Source organism: Micromys minutus (genome assembly GCF_963924665.1).
Source record: "Micromys minutus genome assembly, chromosome: 24".
NCBI lineage: Eukaryota > Metazoa > Chordata > Mammalia > Rodentia > Muridae > Micromys > Micromys minutus.
The window spans coordinates 46288190-46297496 of NC_137959.1; positions in this window are offsets into that span (position 1 = coordinate 46288190).

Consider the following 9307-nt stretch of genomic DNA (forward strand, 5'->3'; position numbering starts at 1 on the left):
AAGCAAGAATATCCCTTCTGTCTGCACTGTCCGGAGCATGAGGAGGGCAGAGGCAGGAGCACTGAACACTTCTTGGTCTCTACAGAGGACCTTGTCCCAACAAGAGTTCAGCTTTGATTTTGATAGACGTGTGGCTGATATGCAGAAGAGGGCAGGCACAAGATAAGGCAAGGCCTGTGATTGGGCAGTGAAAAAGTAAGGTAGAGACAGAGCTTTGGAAGGGCAGGAGAAGAGGAGAGAAAGAAAAGATGGAGGAAGAAGATGATCCACCTTCATGTGGCTTTTAAATAGCCACAGGTAGCCATGAATATCTTATAAGGGATGGATTATTATAGGACCATTTGTCTTATCTAGGTGGGAAGTTTATATCAATATCAATTAGCTCTGAGTTTATTGTGTGGACATTTTGTGGAGTGGGAATATATTGATATATATCTGATTGATGAATTTACAAGCCTCTAGAGTTCTGATTTTACCACATTACTGGGAATTCGAGCAGAGTCCGCAGCAGGGATCCTTAGGAGGGCAGCTGCTGCTGGGACCAGAAAGTAGCTGGTGGAGGCAGACTGAGATGGAAATTGGGAACTTGGTGAGTCAGGTGGGGACATTTTGCCGATTGAGATGAAAATATCCTGCAGATGCTATGTGGCCCTACAATGTCGGTGACAGCAAGGGCTGGTGTTTCCTTTTTATAATGTTTACTGCTACACAGAAGGGTTTGTTGTGGGGTATCCACCAGAAAAGACTGCTTGGCCATGGGTTTAACCCAACAGAAAGTCTTTATTAACTAGCTGGGGATTACACCGGTGCTCAGGATCCCAGTGTAGCACCAGGGCTTTCTCGGGACAAGCTTTTAAGCACAAAAACCATGGATCTGTTTGATGCACTTCAGTTAACTGGAAGTTAGCCAAAAACAAAACTACAGAAGCTAAAAAAGAGGGGTCAGTACAGTTAGAGACCTTCCCAGAGCTATGAACTTTGATGGATTAGGTATTGGTTTTGGCAGGCGGTGCTGTCTACACGCTGAGGTCTACAGCCTGAGTGGTACTTCCATCATGGAGTTGGTTGTGCTGAGGTCTAGGGATCCTGTTACAGACTTTGGGGATTCAATGATAAAACTCAGCTCCATAGAAGCCACAATGGCTCTGAATAGCAGGAGAGATTTATTAGGTTAAACCAAACTAGCAAATAGGCCTGTTGTCCTGAATTAAGGGTGGTGACTGTGGTGGTTTGAATGAACATGGCGCCCACAGGCTCAGGGAGTGACACTGTTAGAAGGTGTGGCCGTATTGGAGGAAGTGTGTCACTGGGAGGGTGGGCTTTGCGGTTTCAGATGCTCAACCTCGGCCCAGGGCTCACTCTTCTTTCCTGCTGCCTAAGGGTGGCGGAAGAGAACTTTCAGTCAGCTCTCTCTCCAGTGTCATATCTGTCTGCACTCTGCCGTGTTTCCCACCTTGACAATAATGGACTAAACCTCCGAACTGTAAGCCAGCCTCCAATTAAATATTTTTCTTTGTATGCGTTGTGGTGGTCATGGTGTCTCTCCACAGCAGTAGAAATTCTGAGACGATGGCATTTCTTTGATGTCAGGTGCAGAGAGGGAAATTTTTTTTTCAGTTGTCAATCTTTTGCAAGTGCGTGAGTGTGTGCATGGATGTGTGTGTGCATGGATGTGTGTGTGCATGGATGTGTGTGTGCATGTGTGTATTGCGCGCGTGTGTGTGTGTGTGTGTGTGTGTGTGTGTGTGTGTCTGTAGGCTAAAAATTGACACTGATATCAAGGATCTTCCTCAATTCTTTGCCTTACATTTTGAGAAAGGATCTGGAGTCTGAAGCTTGCCCATTAGTCTAAACTGGCTGGCCAGGGAGCCCCCAGGCATCCCAGAGGAAGAATTTTTCTAATCGATTCTCTTAAGGTCAGATTGGATGGCTCTCAAGTGGAGGTAAGAGAGCTGGATGGAACTCCTCTGGCTGCCAGAGGAGCTTTGCAGGGCCATTTTCAAAATGTTCCAGGGAGAATAGTATTCAAGGTTATAATGTGCCCTCTGCCACCCAGAGGCCATGAACAGCTCCAGGCACCTTAGTCAGCGTCATCCGCCTCCTGAGACCCCCGCCACAACTATTCTTGACTCACAGAGGACACTCAGGCTGTGGCCGTGGGAAGTGTGTATGGTTGCACTAAGTCACACTCAGCATGCATGTGAGACACCCCAGCATCAAAAGGAGCCCAGGAACACCTGGTCCCAATAGCAGTGAAACAGCACAGTGAAGTGAATTTTGACACCCACACATCTGAGACAGACAGACGGATAGAGACATCCTGGTCAACTTGCCGGGCATCACATTTGCTTTCTCCCCTCTGAGATGTGCCAGGGTTCACCCATCATCCTGCCAGTGGAGGGGGTGACAGGAGGCAAAAGCCATTTGGACAGAGCATCTCGAAAGATCAAAGAAGACCGCTCAGTGCTCCCGAAGTAACTCTACTCACAGGATTAGCTCAAGGAAAAGGCATTTTACCCAGGGGACACAGCGATATTCCATAATCTATTTAAAGGAGGTATTCAGGATGTGAGGGGTACCCAGGGTGTGATGTAAGGGAAACCCAGAGTATGATGTGGTGACACTTACCCCATTGTACACCCACAAACACGATGAGCCACACTGCATTTTCATCTGAGACCATTTTCTGTCATTCTCAAAACAGCTGTCGGCACCATGGAAAGAGGACATGCTAGCCCATGTCCCCGAGCCTCTCACAACACAATATAGCTAATTAATTACATGGTCCTTGAGACTGGGTGTCCCGTAGTCCTAGTGTGATGTAGAAACTCAGAAGGTCCCTGGTGAGCCTCCAGTTCCCAGTCTGCCAGGAAAGCTCAGAAACGCTTGGTCTGATGCCGGCTAAGGAGTCAGGAGCAGGCGCAGAAGAAGCAAAGGGCACAAGCACAAAGGTCAGGTGATCTTCCTTTGCCACACCCTTTCCATGAGGCCCGCTACCAGAAGGCTCCGCCCATGTTCCATGGGTCTTCCCACCCAGCACAGGCAATCGCGACTCCTCTTCAGGTGATCTCCCTACTCCAGGGACTCTAATTTGTGGCAAGTTACCATTAAACACAATCTCAAGTTCTGGAGAGATGGCTCAGCCATTGTGAGTATTTACGGTTCTTCCAGAGAACCTGGACTCAGTTCCTAGCACCACAGACTGGTGGCTCGAAGCAGTCTATGTCCCCAGCTTCAGGGGAATTGATGCCCTCTTCTGGCCTCCATGGGTGCCAGGGATACACATGGTACATAGACAGACATGTAGGCAAAACACCCAGATACATAAAATAAATCAATCTCAAAATAAAATCAAACAACCAGGATACAAAGGTTTGCTCGACAGTAGGAAAACGCTATTGTGATCCTGGTAACAGAAGTTCATCCTGGGCAGCCGGTGGGGTTTGGGAAGGTCCCAAGACAGTTAAAGGGCACTGGGGAGAAACTGAGGAAATCATAATCAATTATAGACTTTAGCCCATAACAATATATTGGTGTTGGTTGTTCCACTGTAGTGAATTACTGTCCTAATGAAATATCTTAGTAACAAAGAGTGTGCTTTAAAGCACAGTACTCCCAAACATAGCTCAGTAGACCCGAGAGGAGGCAGAAGCAGGAAGGCCATGGCCACTTTCCTACCTTCCACCCCCACGACAGAGCATCAAGACCATGAAGGTATAATGAGTGATCGTCATCAGGCTGATTGGCCAAGAGGCATGCTGGGTGGGTTTCGGGAGTGGGTTCCAGATGGGATTAACAATAGGGGCAGACCCTCTGAGTCCCAGAAAAGCTTACCTGCCTTTGCTTGCTGATTGTATGTCGACCCTGTCAATGGCCACTACAGTCTCGTTCCTGCCCCAACACCAGAACATAGGTGGCCAGTCCCCCAGTTGCAGGACAGTGGCTCTCCTAGAGTCTCTCTTCCAGGTCTCCACGCACAAATTGGACTGGCTAAAGTATCCAGCATTGGACTGAGCAGCAAACCCATTTCTCTGCCTCTCTGGCACCCACTGGAATGCTCAGTTTATACTGTGTGAGCCAGTCTCACAAACCCCTGCAATACAGGTTCCTTCTCTCAGTTCTGTACCCTGCATAATAAAGTGAGGGTTCTCTGAGACTCCCCTTAAAATGACACCTTCTCTGTACCGCAAAAGGGACTATCTTTAGCTGAACAGAAAAAAAATCTACATGATCTCTGGTTAATTACCACTGGATCAAACTTATTTCCACTGTCTAGGGGGCAGGGGGCGGGGTCTCAATGTATCAGGGCTGATTGGGGAACTCTGCATCTCAGGGCCAGGGTCAGTGGTGTGAGCTGAGCCTCTCCATCGTCACACCTACAGCACACAGGTTTAACCATGACAGTGAAACTCCCCTAAGGGAAGCATAATTGATTCTTTTGCCATCACAAAAGGAGCCAGTCTTTCATTTATTAAGCAATCTATGCTGATGTCGCTGGCTGCCTCTGTGAGTGTACACTCTTGGGAGCTTTCCTTCTAATGAGTTGTGGCCTGTTGTTCCTCAGATTAAAGAGAACACAAAACAAACCCTTCGGTGTGTGTTTGTGTTTTATTAGCAGAAGGGCTGTATTACGCTGTGGAAGGAAGCAATCTTTAACAATATTAAAATAGAGGATGATATCCTGGGTGTACTGGCTGGTTTTGTGTCAATTTGACACAAGCTAGAGTTATCACAGAGAAAGGAGCCTCTGTTGAGGAAATGCTTCCATGAGATCCAGCTGTAAGGCATTTTCTCAATTAGTGATCAAGGGCAGAGGGCCCAGCCCAGTGTGGGTGGAGCCATCCCTGGGCTGGTAGACCTGAGTTATAAGAAAGCAGGCTGAGCAAGCCAGGGGAAGCAAGCCAGTAAGTAACATCCCTCCATGGCCTCTGCATCAGCTCCTGTTTCCTGACCTGCTTGAGTTCCAGTCCTGACTTCCTTTGGGGATGAACAGCAATGTGGAAGTGTAAGCTGATTAACCCTTTCCTCCCCAACTCGCTTCTTGATATTTTGTGCAGGAGCAGAAACCCTGACTAAGACAGCGGGTAAATGGCCCAAAATAACCGAGAGATAAAGCTGATCCAGGAAGGTCTTTCCACAAAGGATTTATTTCATGTGTATGAGGGTTTTGTCTGTGTACCAGGCGTATTCCTGGCATCCAGAGAGGTCAGACGAGGCCATCACATCCCTGAAACTGGAGTTACGGATGGTGGTGAGCCTCCATGTGGGTGCCAAGAATCGAACCCCGGTCCTGTGACACCGGCTGAGCTGTCAACAAGTGTTGAGCCATCTCTCTAGCTCCATAAACGTCTATGCTGCTGTCATTGGTCCCTTGCTTTACAGGTGGAACTCCCCACCTGCGGCCTCTACTTCCCAGGCAGGAATTGTAGGCGTGTCGTTGTTAAACATATCTCACCCGTGTTCTTCTACGGGAGGAGGAAAATCCAGGAGAGAACTTTCTAGAGAGAACAGGGCATGTCCTATATTCCGCTCTGCTTATACAGTGGCAAAAATCACTGAGATAACTGTTGAAAATCTTCTGTGTTTGTGTGTTAGTCATAATTGAAGGACGAATGGAGGTGAGGGCGGGGCAGGGGCAGAGCCGGGGGAGGGGCCGAGGAGGGCAGGAGGAGGGGCGTGGGCAGGAGGCGGGATCAGAGAGGGGCACGGGGAGGAACGTGGTCACATCAGAGAGTTCTGAAGGTTGCTGCTAACTAAAGAGTCTCAGCTTCACAGAGAAGAGCTGAGAGGGGTCCGAGTGCAGCTGACCAGCAGAGGACACACTTGTGCCCCACGAGAGACCCTGGGTTCTATCTCGGTTTGCAGTTGTGTGATCCAGTGACCCAGAAATGTGTTATTTGAAGAACTGAGATTTTTACTGTGGAAGGGAGGCTCTGGTATGAAATGGGGTTCGAGAGGAAAATTCCTACATATTAGATTTGAAGGCAGGGATGATCTATGAATTCGAGAAGCACACACACACACACACAAAGAGAGAGAGAGAGAGAATCAGCCCCTGCACTAACTACAACTCCAGCTTTTCTCCTGTAGGCAGTGAGGTGTTCTCCGCACGGGTATGCAGGTGAGCACCCCAAGTTCGGACAAAGCTGTCTTAGTGATGAATGAGATGCAAGGGAACTGAGCGTCTGCTGCAGCCAGGGGACAGTGCAGGAGGTAATTGGAGATGTGAGTTAGTGGCCGTGGCCTGAGCTCCTGTTATTTTTAACTTCCCCACAGGAGGGAAGGGCTTTGCTCTGGTTGCCAGGGAAATTGTGTTCCAAGGGATTATATATTGGTTGCTACTTTTCAAAGTCTTAGGGGAAGCCAGGAAACTTCACAAGCCATTTTGGCTTTTGAGCGTGGGCTGTCCTCCTGAGAATACATGGTCATTTTTCTCTGTGTACGCACGGTGCCTTTGTGGCACCCTTGGGGATGCTGGCTATTTTGTGGAAGACCCTGCTGCCTTAGTAGAGATTCCAGAAGGCAAGATGGCCTGCAGAAGGAATGCTGGAACAGGTTGGACATCCTGGAGCCACGGGAAGTGCTGGGGCCCAGGGAGCGGTGTGAACAGACCCGGGACCCTGGTTTCCCAAAACACATTAAAGTCCTCATCAAGGCCCAGCTTCCTCTCTAGGCCATTAAGGGAAGAGCCCCAGATTGCCCTCAGCTTTGGACACAGGCTTGGGGACTGCCGGCCAAGCTGAGATGTAGCTGGGGCTGTAGCTTCCCTCTGACCTTCTCCACTCCATGGCCTGGACCTAGGTCTGAAGTCAAATTCCAATAAACTCAGTCTCCAGTCCAGTGCAGGGATAGTCCTCTGCACGCCACCCACTTCGGCCCCCGACTCAGCGTGCTTTCCACGTCAGGACCAGAAAGCCCCTTCTGGCTGCTTATCGGTGTTTTCTAGAAGCAATGGGCACAGGAAGGATGGGGCCTCCCTTTGCAATCCGGTTGTTTGAGTTATGACCTAATCAGAGAAAGCCTGGCTCTATGGTCAAGGTGTTGTAACTATAGTTTGAGTCTGAGTCTTATTTCTGGGAGCATGGGGTGGGGACGCAGAACCAGGGCTTAACTATAACATACACAGACGGGGTGACACCCTGAGCTCTCTTCCTGTGTCTTTCATGTAGCATTGCATTTTGATTCGTTCTCTTCTCCCCCTTTCTGCACGCGATTCTGGAGATGGAATCTGTGCTAGGCGAGGGTTCTACAACCTAGACATATATCACTTCAGGCTGAGGCTGAGTGTCAGGTGGGGGGCATGAAGCTCTAGTTTAGGTAGGCATGAAGAATGTTTTAGAGCAGAACTTCCATGCCAGCACCATTTTTAAATGATCCTGGATATATGGGCTCATAAAATAAGTATACAAACCAAACACTGATTGATATAATAACTCATAAGATTATCTTAAATAATTATTTGGTATACATATAACTCCACCATGTATTAAGGGTGAAAGCCAAATTGCATACCTATGAGATGTTTGTGCTTGTTTATTTTTGCATAAATCTTGGTTGAATATTTGATGTGCAGGACACAGAAGCATTTTTGATGGTTTTCGGGGTTCATCGATATTTTGATTTTAATCAGTGCTGACAGCGCCAATTCTTGGTGGAAGCACATTTGGGCTGTTTCAGAAATCACTGGAAATTCTGTCCCAGGCCCAACAAATAAGCATCTAGGGCTTGCGATGGCGTTTGTTTTCTCTGCCTGCTAAAGAATTGAGGCAGAAAAAGTGTGTTGCACATCAGGAGGCAGCAAAGCAGTCCCCAGCTCCACAGATAGCAGCAGACAGAAGGCAGACAGAAGACAGACAGAAGGCAGACAGAAGACAGACAGCAGCAGACAGAAGGCAGACAGAAGACAGACAGAAGACAGACAGAAGACAAAGACAGCAGCAGACAGAAGACAGACAGAAGACAGACAGAAGGCAGACAGAAGACAGACAGCAGCAGACAGAAGGCAGACAGAAGACAGACAGAAGACAGACAGAAGACAAAGACAGCAGCAGACAGAAGACAGACAGAAGACAAAGACAGCAGCAGACAGAAGACAGACAGCAGCAGACAGAAGACAGACAGAAGACAAAGACAGCAGCAGACAGAAGACAGACAGCAGCAGACAGAAGACAGACAGCAGCAGACAGCAACAGCAGCAGAAGCTGAAGGAAGAAAGGCATTTGTTGGGGATGAGGAAGTATGCAGCATATTCACAGAGAAAAAGACCCTCTGAAAATCAAAGATGGGGGACTTGGGAAACTGAAACGTCAAGTCTGTTCTTATGGGCTGGCGTTTTTAAAGAGTTTCCCACCACTAATTTAGGCTCGGTTAATTTGAAGAGGCCTTAGGAATCCTCCAAGCTCTAGGAGGAACCTAGCTGAGAATTCAGAGACCCCAGGCTTCCAGACAACAGAAATTGAAAAAATAATTCCAGGAAGACTACACACAGTGACTAGTCCTTTCTAGAATTTCTTCTAAATATCTCTAGCACATAGGTGTGAAATCCTGTCTCTATTTGGGGTACTTTTGTTCCCAAATGCTCAGCTGCTCTCCTGGAGCTGGGGGTGGGGCCATCTCCACACAGCCCTGTCTCCCTTCATCTTCTCTCCATGGCTTCTCTGCGTGTGATGTAACTCAGGGCTGGGAGATGGCTCCATCGGTGAGGCGCTTATCTCGAAAGCATGAGTACCTGAGATCAACCCCTATAGCCCAGGTAAAAAGCCAAGTGAAGTGATCCCAGCACTAGAAAAACAGGCAAGAGGAGCCCTGGGGCCCACTGGCCAGCCAGTCCAGCCTAATAGACCAGATCCAGACCAATGAGAGCCCCTGTCTCAAAGGAGGTGGGCAGTGTTCTTGAGAATGACATTTGGCACATGCACACGCACATACACACACTGAGAATGACATTTGGCACATGCACACACACACAGAGACACTGAAAATGACATTTGGCACACACACACACACACACACACACACACACTGAGAATGACATTTGGCACACACACACACTGAGAATGACATTTGGCACATGTGCACACACAGAGAATGACATTGACATATGCACACACAAACACACATGCACACACACACACACACACACACACACACACACTGAGAATGACATTTGGCACATGCACACACACACACACTAAGAATGACATTTGACACATACACACACACACATACACACAACACACACACACACACAGGAACACCCTTAAAAACCTATTGTAAACTCCTTTCCCCCAGGGATATGTGTGTCTCC